This window comes from Schistocerca serialis, chromosome 9, assembly GCF_023864345.2.
Source record: "Schistocerca serialis cubense isolate TAMUIC-IGC-003099 chromosome 9, iqSchSeri2.2, whole genome shotgun sequence".
In the NCBI taxonomy this organism is placed as follows: domain Eukaryota; kingdom Metazoa; phylum Arthropoda; class Insecta; order Orthoptera; family Acrididae; genus Schistocerca; species Schistocerca serialis.
This window is the reverse complement of record NC_064646.1, coordinates 386,970,795-386,977,737: the sequence shown is the minus strand read 5'-3', so window position 1 is coordinate 386,977,737 and position 6,943 is coordinate 386,970,795.

Sequence of the window (6,943 nt, the reverse complement as noted above, 5' to 3'; positions counted from 1 at the left end):
GTCTTTTGCTATAAGTACTTTTAGTGCTTGGTTCATTTGCATTTCCTATTTCAATGAACAGAACATTGTGGTCTTAGAGTCCTAATTCCACACATAACTTCTGTGCACCATCAAATGTATAATTTGTTAAAATGTTATCAATACAGCTTCCTGTATTTTCGTTTTCTCTTGTGATTTCCATGAAGTTTACCTTGAAACCAAATTTTTGGATTAAGTCCATAAACTTTATTGAGTCATTTGTCTGATTTAATAAATTTATATTGAAATCAGCTGCTATTAATACCTTTTTCTCATTGACGACTTTCTGTAAAAGATTTTTTAATTTTGGTAAAAATAATTTTGTTATCTCTACACCTGGGATTCTATATATAGAAACAATAATAATATTTTGTGTTTCTAATTCAATTGAGCAGCTTTCAAATACTCCTTCTTCATTTAGAAAATTGAAATCATCTTTTACTTTATACTCTACAGAGTTAGTTACAAGTATGCACAAGCCCCCATGAATACTATTTGTTCTACAAAAATTTGAGGCTAAATTTACATTTTTTAACATATTTAAAATTATGATATTATCTTTTGTAAGTCAATGCTTGTTTAAAAAAACAATTTTAATATTTTTGCATTCTGAGAGCAAAATTTGTAGTTCATCAATTTTGTTCATTCTTTCATTTTGATGGGTTGTAACCATGCCATTTATGTTCAAGTGCATTAAAAAAGTGCTGTTTTTTGCCTAAGGTATCAAAAATAGCTTTTTTTATAGGATTTTTACACTTCCTATTCTCTTTTTCCTTATTTACAGTTTTTGTTGGATATGTTTGAGAACCAGTACATTCATGAATAAAAATGTTTCTTACCTTTGTATTTGCCTTAGGTTCACTGGCACTAAAAGAATCCTTTAAGTGCAATGGTTGTTTGATTTTTCTATTTGGGAGTCGAGTGGTTGATGCTGTTGTACTGGCTGTTGGTGGTGGATTGATTTCTGCTGCTGGGCTGGCTGTTGATGGGATGGTTTCTCGTGCTGGGAGGCGGGTGTTTGTTGCTGTCATACTGGCTGTTGGTGGTGGATTGGTTTCTACTGCTGGGCTGGCTGTTGATGGTGGGATGATTTCTCCTGCAGCATCAGTGCATAATATGTCTTCAAGTTGGTGAGAGTGATCTGCTTCTCTTAACAAGGTTGTAGCTTTTGGTTTAAACCAATCTGTAATTCATGTTTTTCTGGCGATTTTTAAGCTTAGTGTGTGTGTCCTCATAACACAGGTACTGGTAATTAGTTTTTCTGCTAGAAGTTCTTTTCCTAATTTATTTAAATGGAGTCCATGAGTTGTGAAAAACCTAAGCCATGTATGTCAATAACTTCTACATTCTGAAAGTCAGAACATATTTCAGAGATTTGTTTGCTAACAGCACAAATTTCATGGTTTACACACGACCAGATAGGCAAGTCATAACAAAGTGGTATGTTTACTACGCGAATAGTGGTGTGTATTAATTTGTTTGAACAGTTCTTTTATTAACTTGTGCCTTTCACTCCGATAAACATCATTTGAGCTACCTAAAATTACGACAAAATCATCTTTATTTAAGTGGGATATCTGAGCAGAATTTGTTTGTCCTGCTATCTCACGAAACAGTGCTCCTGGTTTGACAAATCCTGATGCCTTTAAATTACATTTTTCTGTCAACAGTGCAGAAATTTGACATCCGTGGCTGTCACCTAACACACAAAGATCATTTTTTACTTTTCTTGCACTCGATGTTTTGGAAACATGTATGTGCCTAGAAGTCATGTTATGTTTCTGCACATTTCCTACAGGTTATATCTTTCCTACTTTAGCCTCCGTATTAGATATTATTACACATTGTCCACTGTTGTTTACACTGGTAGGCCTACTAGTACGTCTATTTGATTTGTTTTGGCCGTTATTTTCACTCAGAAGTGCGAGTGCTTTTTTTACGCACTTTTGACTATTATTTCCCACTGACTCACTCTCAGGAGCAAAGGTTTGCATTTTCATTGCTGCACCCTTAGATTGCTTTCCTTTTTGAACTGCATTCTGTGTTGTGGTATGCATGCTGTGTTGTGAATCGTGTTTTATGTTGGATGCCTCAAATCTGTTAATGATATGCCCACAGAACACAACAGCAAGATACTTAATTGTGCGGATGACACAACCGTTGTTAACTGGGGAACCAACGAGAATGATCTGGCCCAAAATTGTTCTGGTGACTTATTTGGATTGAAGAATTACTTCCAAAACAATAACTTAAGCTTGTTGTTGTTGTTGTGGTCTTCAGTCCTGAGACTGGTTTGATGCAGCTCCCCATGCTACTCTATCCTGTGCAAGCTTCTTCATCTCCCAGTACCTACTGCAACCTACATCCTTCTGAATCTGCTTAGTCACTTAAGCTTAAACATCAATAAAGCAAATCTAATGGAATTTCAAATACATCACAAACATGATGAAATGCAATGTAGTGTTGTGTCTGATGATGGTTCAGAAATAAAATTGAAAGATAAAACTTCCTTCCTTGGTGTAATGTTAGATCAGCATCTCTCTTGGGAGCATCATATCGATTTCTTATGCCAAAAACTAAGCAAATCAATTTATGCAATGTGGACAATGTCACAATTTCTTAAATATGAGCAAATGAGTATAATCTACTATGCTTTAGTGTATCCATACCTCACATATGGAACTGAAGAATGGGGATGTGCTGCTGCCAAGCATGTAAATAGGGTATTTATTCTTCAAAAAAAAAAGGCAGTTAGGATCATGTGTAAGTTTAGATATAATGAGTCCTGCAAAGCGATTTTCAAAATTAAGAAACTACTAACACTTCCATCACTATATATTTATAAAACAGTTCAACTGATGCTAAAATACAAGCAGTACAATCATCTGAATAGAGAAGTGCACATGTACAATACTAGGAGGGATGATGATTATCACCAGGAAAGAAATAATACAAGAGCCTCTATTACATGGGAATCAAATTTTATAACAAACTCCCAAAAAAATTAAAAAGCTTAAGTGGAAGCTGCTTTGAAATTGCCTTGAAGGAGTTCCTCAGCAATACATGTTTTTATAGTATTGAGGAATTCCTCTCAGAGGAGTAGAATACTTTCATTTGTATAAATAGTATTTACATGTTTAAAAAAAAAAGTTATCTGTAGGCCTATTGTATATAATTGTTTCCCACAATGTTATAACGGGAAATGATCAATATGTAAACTATACAAAACAAATCCTTGTATTTGTCCATGGAGGATAAATAAATAAATCAGTGTGAAGAATGATTGTTTGAATGCTATTGAACCAGTTATTCGGGTTTCTTCCCATTTCGCTCATGTGTGGAGTGCAGGAAGAATGATTGTTTGAATGCTTCTATGCATGCTGTAATTATTCTAATCTTATCCTCACGACCCCTATATGAGTGATACATAGGAGGTTAGAGCATATTTGTAGACTTAAACTTTGTTAGTTCACTTTTTGAGCATAGTTTCTCTGTCTTCAAGAGTCTGCTAGACAGTTTCTTCTGTATCTCTGTGACATCTCCCACAGATCAAACAAACATGTGATCATTCGTGCTGCCCTTCTAGGTAAACATTAAATAACACCCCCTGTTAGTCCTCTTTGACATGGGTCTCGCACACTTGAGCAATGTTCTAGAACTGGTCATGTAATGATTTGCAAGCAATCTCATTTGCAGATTGACTGAACTTCCCCAGTATTCTACTAACAAACTGAAATTTGCCGCCTGCTTTACCCACAACTGAGCCCCTAGGGGATCATTCCATTTCATATCCCTAAAAAAGTGTTACACCCAGGTATGAGTTGGGCGATTCCAGCTGTGACTCATGGATATTATAGTCACAGAATACTATGTTTTTTTCCATTTTGTGAAGTGCACAGTTTTACATTTTTGAGCATTTAAAGCAAGTTGCCAATCTTTGCACCATTTTGAAATCTTATCAGGATCTGATGGAATATTTATGCAACTTCTATCAGACAATATTTCATTACAGATAACTCCACCATCTGCAAAAAGTCTGGGGTTGACCTTGTCTGCAAAGTCATTAACATACAACATGAGTAGCAAGGGTCCCAATACACTTCCCCCAGGGTACACCTGAAGTTACTTCTACATGACTACGATGGCTCTCCATCCAAAATAACTAACTTCAGGATTGTGCTATCGATGGCAATAACCTTAACTTTATGCATTTATTTATTTATCAGGTTCTGTGCGAACATGTGAGCCAGAGCTATTAGCTCATACAACAAGTTGGTACATAATTTACAGAACACCAATTTGAAAATTTATAAACAAAACATTTCAAAAATTAATAAAACATAAAAAATTGAGAGTGTTTAATAAATAAAAGAACATTACAGATAAAAGTTTTGAACTTGGAATAGTGGAATTCCTGTATGGCTTAGGTGTGTGCTACTTTTCAACTTACATTCAGATACTCAGCATTTGTCACCCAATTTTTTTCAGTCTTTCTGGAAGCCTGCTGAAAATGAAATCTATTGGATACCATACACGTTTCTGTGCAATGCTTAAAGAAGTTTTATCCAAGTGCATATCGTTTTTCCATATAGTATTCACTGAATGAATATTGTTCGATCTTCTGAATAAGTCACTATAGTCACCATCAAATCCCATGAAGGAATGTACAGATTATATGAGAATGCAGGCTTTCTCAGCAAATATCGATGATAAAATCTTCTTGGGTTGACAGCCGAGTCAATGCTTTGTTCTCTGGCAATGTTTCAGCACGTTTCTTACTAGCCATCTTCACCTGGAGATGGCAAGTAAGAAACTTGCTGAAACAGTGCCAGAGAATGAAGCACTGACTCGGCTGTTGACCCGAGAAGATTTTATCATCAGTATTCAGATTGTTTCACAATTCCTATTACACCTTCTAGGGGAATGAATAATCATTCGGAAATGTACCATTTGGATATAAAATAAGTCTGAAGATCAGATTGCTTTCATATCTTCTGCTTCATGGTACCACACAAAGTGAGAAGATGGTGCCATCATCAGTACCTGTTGTAATAATGACATCACATACCATTTTCATCTGACTACAACAAAAGTTTCAAGAAGCTGCTATGTTCACAACTCCTTCATCACATACAAGAGAACCTGACGATGAGTACTCAAAACATTACCCATACCATGGGTTCCTGAAAAGCACAGGGGTCAGAGCTAATTTTCTCTGTCATATGTGTATCATGAAGTGGGAAATCTGAAAATCCAATCTTCAGATTTATTCTATATCAAAATATTGCATTTCCAGACAAGGGTTCTTTATCGAAACATCATATTTCTGACAATGTCCTACATAAAGTTCATGAACTGACATTGCAGATCAGTCTGACAGCCCTTTTCTGGGCTAAGACTATTCTTAGTTAATGCCCAGAGTTGCACAACATGTACCATCATATGAGGTAACACAATAAAAATAAGCAAAGCTTTTGCATTTCAGTGTCAGTAACAATGCAGAATATTTTTATAGCAAAGACAGCAACATTCAGTTTCAGCACATAGCCTTCAATGTAATGCTTCCAAAAAAGGGTGGCATTTATCATCAGTCCTATGATTCAAAAATCGTCAGCTTCACACGTGAAACACAAACTGTGTCCAACAATCTGTGACTTAACGATGTGAGGCTATCAGCGCAACAGATATTCACACAGAACATCTCTTTATGCCCTACCATTACGTCCTACAATCGCTGGATCTGTATTCGGACACCATGGACAATGTGGCAGTGTCAGATGTTGTTTATGCACCATGCAGTGCCATACAAAACAGGGCACAATAGTGACCTATGCTACATAGGCATAGCTCACAATTGCACCATGTATGCATAGCGAGTAGGCCGGTGGGACAGTGTATCATACGCCATACAGCACATGACAGCTGGCCGAGGACACAACTGCAGTATAGACTCTCAGTACTGTGGTCGACACACTACTGAACGGTCATTAGTGCGTGTGTACTACAGAACGACATGTGCAGCAGCCCTGGTGACGATGTCGAAGCCGCATTGCGAGGTAAGGTCGATGTTATGTTCCCTTGTTGGACTCATATGATTTGATACGGACACCAGTGCAGGTAAGGAACATTTCCATTTCAGACCTATTTGGATCGGACACTACTATCGATGCCTCAGATGTGGAATGTGCACCTGGCCAATTCAGCCAGCATGCAAGTGGTATGGCGGATGAGTTATGTGTCATGGTAGCAAAGCCCGATCTACCCAGTACATCAAAGGGTACCACACCCACTGTGTCAACCATGGAGGGGATTGTAGTACTGGTACCGTAATTGCACCGCAATGAAGAAGAAAACAGATCTGGAGTGCACCCCTGTGAGCACAAAACATTTGAAAAGGAAAGTGATCGAAAGGTGAAGAATACATTAACATGAAGGGAAATGTAGTGCCAAGGAAATGTCCCACCCCCAGAGCATGCGCGTTTCAGAAGGAATGTGGTCAACATTTTTCACCTGAACACCAGCAACATCTATTTGACTCTTTCTATGCATTAGGTGCACAGGATAGAGTAGCATGGAGAGCTGCATCAAACCAGTCTCTGGACTGAAGACCACAACAACAACATGCATTAGGTAGTTTTGACTTGCAGTCAGCATACATTTTTGCTATGGTGAAGGTAGTCCCTATGGCATGCACATATTCCTCTGGTACTACAGAGTCACGACAAGTAACAACACGCCTACACCATTTCCAGAATGAAGAGGGAGTGGACGTAAAGGTGCGTAAAACTTTCTTTAAGAACAATTTGCAGACATCAGACGGTAGGATTACACGGGTTCTTTCACACAAAGTGCAGCACCAGACCCCATCCATCGATAAGCAAGGCACTTGCCCTGCTAAAAACAAAACAGCAATAGCAAAGACGGT